We start from the raw sequence: 5,505 nt of genomic DNA, 5'->3' as shown, positions 1-5,505 counted from the left end.
GACTGGAGGCACAGAAGCCTGCGTGCGAGCTCAAGGCATGGAGTTAGTAAAAAGCTCCTTCCTCGGCAATGTGGAAAAGTCATTTAGTATATCTGCTGGTTTATATTATTTTTGCTGTCATTTCTCTTTTTTATTTTTTTAAAGTGTGGGCATACACAAAGACACCCAAGAACAGAAAAAGCAACTAATGTTTACTAAACATTTCCTTAACTTCAATAGGCGGTTCAATACTTTACCTATATTACCCCATTTGATTCTCAAAACAGCTTTATGAAATGAACGTTATCATTTCTAGTTTACAGATGAGCACACTGAAATTCAAAGGGATTAAGTACTAAAATCCTCTTTGTTAATAAATGGCAGGGCTGATGCCCTTCTGTGAGAACAAAGAGGCTTTCTGTAAAGGAGAAAGGAATTTCATTGTTCTTGCTTCCCATTCGAGGAAGATTGGCTGATAAGAAACGGGATGAACAAATGTACTTTGGCAGCTTTATCACCTTATGTTTATGAGATGTTTGTGCTTTCAGACAGGGTCACATTCCTTATCTCAGATTTCTCTCAAATTATCTACATGAGGCAGCCAGAGCAGATGCTATGTCTGTATCAATCAATCAAACATTTGTTGAACATCACACGGAGCAGGTCACTGTTCCTGGTGAAGCTTTCCTCCCAGTTCTCCTCACAAGGAATTCGCAGTCTAGTGAAGAGAATCACAGAAGGAGCCACACCAAGTGCTAAACAAAGGTCATAAACCACAGCTTTCTGACTTTGTCCCCTGGCAACCCAGATCCTTGTGCCTAGGGTAATGGTTCTGAAAAGGCAGGATGATTTTGCCCTCTAGGAAACATATGATTAGAAACAATTCTGACTCTCGCAACCCCTCATAGTCATACCAAGAAGTAGAAAGGGTGTGCACTGCTGGTACCTAGAGGCTTTAGAGAAACTGCAAAATGTCCTACCATGTACAGGACAAAACCCATGACAAGGAATTGTCCACCCCAACATGGCAATTCTGTTGAGGTTGAGAAAGCTGCTCTAAGGGCAACACAACTTTATTTCAATTTTATTTTGTAAATTACACTTTAGAAATAATGATAAAACAAAGGATTCACTAAAAAGTATTGCATACTAGATTTTATCACATTGTATTCATCCAAGGATTAAACTTGGCTGTGCTACCACACTCAATAATTTTGTAGAAAATTTGGACTAAATCTTCCCAACACAGTGAATGTTAAAGTAAGCATTCTCTAGTGAGATTACTCACTATGAAAAAATCCTAGAATTTCCAGGTAAATTGTCATTTTAAACACTAATCATTTCCAATTAATTGTATTAATTGTGTTTTATCAATAAAAGCAGTCATCTACAACAATTTCATATTTTTGTATTATTAAAACAGCTTAATTGATTGACTTTAAAAGTAAATGTTGAGTTTGAACTTATACATTTGAATTCCTGAAATTCTGATTTCTATCAGAAAGAACACAGGTTTGTGCCCTGGGATGGGGCATAGGACCCATGGCCTGGCTCTGGAAATGTTATCACTCAGGTTAGCAGCGTTAGCATCGTCTGGGCTCTAGGTACAAAGCGAAGTCTCAGGTTTCAGCCCAGACTTTCCCAGTCAAGATCTGCTTTACACAAGGTCTCTGTTATATTAATGTTTAAGAAGTGCTGTTCTATAGAACTTCACAAAAGAGAGACATCAAGGCCAGGCTACACCCTGAGGGCTGCAGATGAAATGGAGGTGCATTCAGAACATGATTCAAATGAACCAGACAAGGAAATATGGGGCAAGAGGAGAGAATAGAACACCCTGACCAGATGGAGGGTTCTAGATACAGAGCGCAGAAGAGTTGGAAGGATTTGTAAGTAGAAGGGAACTTGGGGCTCAGGGCTGACAGAGGCAGCAGCCAGCCAGCTCCCCCAGGAGGGGCTACATCAAGCAAGCCAGGCTGCCTCCTTTCCTTGTTGACAGAGCAGCCTCCCCAAATTCCAGGCCAGCATTACAACCACTTAGCCACCATGAATCAATTAAACCTTCAATAGCCCCATGAAGTTGGGGCTCATTATCTCCAATTTCTAGATGGGGAGCCAACCACTTCCGAAGTATAATTACTAAAGGTCAGAGGGCACTGTGAGGCAGGAAGTCTGGTCTGTAACAGCAAATTCTTTGCCCTCTCAGGGTCTCCCTCCCCAGTAGACTGGAGGAGGGGCTACTCCCAGCTCCCAGGAGTCCTAGCAGAGTGTAAGGGCTTTGGGGAACTCTGGAGAAGGAGCAGAGGCTATTTTTCTTCTCGGCTTGGGCCAACTCTGGGAAGTACTGAGACTCCAGCCTCATTCTGGGAGGGGCAAGCTGCAGCAAAGGTTCATGGGAGGGAGCCCAGGACAGGCAGTCTTAGGCCTGATGGCAGGGTTCTACGGAGGGCTGAAGAGAAGGCAAGGAGGCCCTCTCTCTCCCAGGAGCAGCTGCAACTATCATAGGCATCAGGTCTCCCTTTGAGTCCTCCAAACCAGCAGTTGGATCAAGGAGTCACCTGGTTTTCTTAAAAATACAAACAGTTCTCACAGAAGACTTCTGTGTCTGCTTAATTCCTTTCAGGCCCATATGGAGATTCTAACAAAGAGGCTTTGCAGCTTGACCTGGGCCTGAAGCATTCATTCTGACAGGCACTCCTGATTAGCCTTCATCCCACTAGGCGATTCTGTGGAGGGCCAGCTTTCTCTTGAACTCTTCAGAGGATCTAAATCAAGACAGTGGCCTCAGTGCTAGTTAAAGAGCATGTGCTCAAAGGCTGAAGAGAAAGTACAGGGCCAGTGCCCCATCCCTCCAGAGCCACCTTCAGCCACGCTGTCCTGGAGATGGTGCCTAGAGGCTGGTGCAGCCTCCCCTGCCCACAGCTCTCCCCTCCCCTGTGCAGAGCTGGTGCCCTTTATCTGGAGACTGATTCCACAACTCCTGGAGGCCAACTGTGAGGCTTCTGGGCCAGCTTGAGGCCCTGTCACCCCCCCCTTGGTGCTGCCCTTTGATTCTTGGTTAATGACTCCCAGCTGTGCAGAGTCCTGAGTTTGTTAAGATATTTTGGGAAGACTGAAACCTGAGTCTTCACTAGATGGCTGCACCAGAGCAACTGCTGCTGGTGTCCTGGCTACACCTGGTCTGGGGCATCCTCTCGAAGAGTAAATAGGGAGGCTGCAGTTTCATCAGGGAGGTCACCCTTTCTTTCTCCTCCTAGAGTCTCAGGCTAGGTGTCATGTACAAGATCTGCTCCCCAATTCAAGGAATTGTCTTTGGGACAGATTCCAGGGCAAGGAATCTAGGTGAATTCACCCAAGCAGATGGACACAAGCTTCTTGCTCTTTCCCTAAGTTTCTGAAACTCACTGTCTTGGCATATTAAGAAACTGTTTCTGACAGTTGCAAAAGCCTAGGGAGGGGATGGCATTTATCTGAAAATACCTTAATACATAAAGCATGTTCAGGACCTTCTGCAAGGTATGGCTAGCAAAGGAGAGGAAGAAGGGGAGCCCCGGTGAGTGGAACACGAAGCAAAGTGGGCCTTGAATGCATGAGGATGCATCCACTTCTGGGGCACCATAAGTGGGGCTGTTTGTCTACTAGGAGCTAAAGTGGCTGCACCAGAATCCTGAGGGAGCCCTGCAGGGGGCGTGGTGGGCAGAATTAAAAGAGGAAGACAATGAAACTCCAAGCTGACAGGAGAAAGCTGACCCCACTGGGCTGGACCAAGCTGCCAAGCCAGGCATCGGCGGGCCCTGTGGGCACTGACAGCATGACCATCCCAGGGCCAGAGCCACACTGTGCCTAGCTGATTTCAAACCTGAAGCCTCTGAAAGAATGATACATCCATATAACACGGCACTATGTAGCCTTTACAAGTTACACTGCTCTTCAAGAATATGCAAATATGTGGGAAAATATGACATATTTGGAACTGAGGAAAAAGTAGCATTATGACCAAGAGGTACAGAGTCTGACTGTCTTGCTAACAGCACACATCCATGCTGGGGCTATACAACCCTGGAATACTACAATGTACCCTGGTTGCCTACGGAGAAACCTTGTGGATAACACTTAGTTTTTTCATGTTTATCTGTATGTTCAGAAATTTTTGTAATCAACATGCTTGCTTCTATAAATACAGGAGACAATATTTTAAATTTAAATAGTAGCATTAGGTATGTAACATAGTAAAGTGTCAGAGTCAGAGCGCTACGGGTAGATGAGAAGGCCTTGGTGGACTCTGTTCCTTGCTCCCAGCATCTCTCCTTCAGCCTTCCAAGTAGAGCCTCAATTTTGTTCCAGTGCTGTGCTCTGTGCCTCCCAAGTGTCCCTACAGACCCACTCCCACCTCTCTCTCTTCCCTACTTTGTGACCTGGGAGGGAGGCTGTCCTGTATGGATGGCATCAGAAGTTCAGAAGAGATGGCAGTGGGAAGAGCAAGGAAATGAAGATCAGAGGGCCAGGGTATCAGTCCCTCTGGCCTCCTCACTGTGGGCCTGCTGCCTCTCCCTCCATCAGACAGCCTCCTCTGCAGATATCCCTTTGTCTCTGACTGCCATCTCTGCTGCTGCCAACCTTGGTATGGGGAAGTGGGCTGCATAGAAGCCTCCTCCCAAGATAGCCTAACCTGGAAATGGTGCCCAGGACTGGATTTGTAAGAAGGGCATCTGCTGCTATGATTAAATTAAGGGCTTTACAATGAGGAGATCATGTTAGGTTATCTGGGTGGACTTTAAATCCAGTGACAAATGTCTTTATAAGAGAGGTACAGGGAGACTGAACATACAGAAGAAGTGACAGTGTGACCATGGAAGCAGAGATTGGTATGGTCAAGGAAAGCCAACAACCTCTGGAAACTGGAAGAGGCAAGGAACAGACTTTCTCCTAGGGCCTCTAGAGGGAGTTCCAGACCTCAGACTTCCAGAACCGTGAGAATACGTTTGTGTTGTTTTAAGTAACCTAATTCATATTGATTTTTACAGCAGCCACAGGAAACTGATACTGATAGTAATGGTATGTCCCATTGTTATTAGCCCTGGGCACAGTGTGTGTGTGTGTGTGTGTGTGTGTGTGTGTGTTTTGTGTTGTGATTTTCTTGTTTGCTTGTTTTCCCTCCACTTTGGCCCCTGCTTCTACAAATGGTCTTACTGTTAGACTCTCCTCATACTGTCCAGTTTTGTGAACCACCTGTTTGTAGCCAGGAGGTTGAAACAGGTCTGTGACAGGGTGTGTCACAGGGTCTGTGACAGGGTGTCTGTGACAGGGTGTCTGCCTCCCCAACACGTATCGTGTGTGCCGGAGCAAGCTGAGCCACTCCTATGTTTAGGGGACAATCCTGACTAGCCCAAGCAGTCGTAACAATCCTGTTCCTCTTGCTATTTATTGCTCCAAGAATGGACTTTACTAACTGCGGCCACACCCAAGGGAAACTTGGGAGGTCCTGGAATGACTCCATGTGACAGAGCTATAGGCCGAGACGGTCCA

This window comes from Octodon degus, unplaced genomic scaffold, assembly GCF_000260255.1.
Source record: "Octodon degus isolate 3935 unplaced genomic scaffold, OctDeg1.0 scaffold00082, whole genome shotgun sequence".
Taxonomy (NCBI): Eukaryota; Metazoa; Chordata; class Mammalia; order Rodentia; family Octodontidae; genus Octodon; species Octodon degus.
This window is presented reverse-complemented; position numbering follows the sequence as displayed.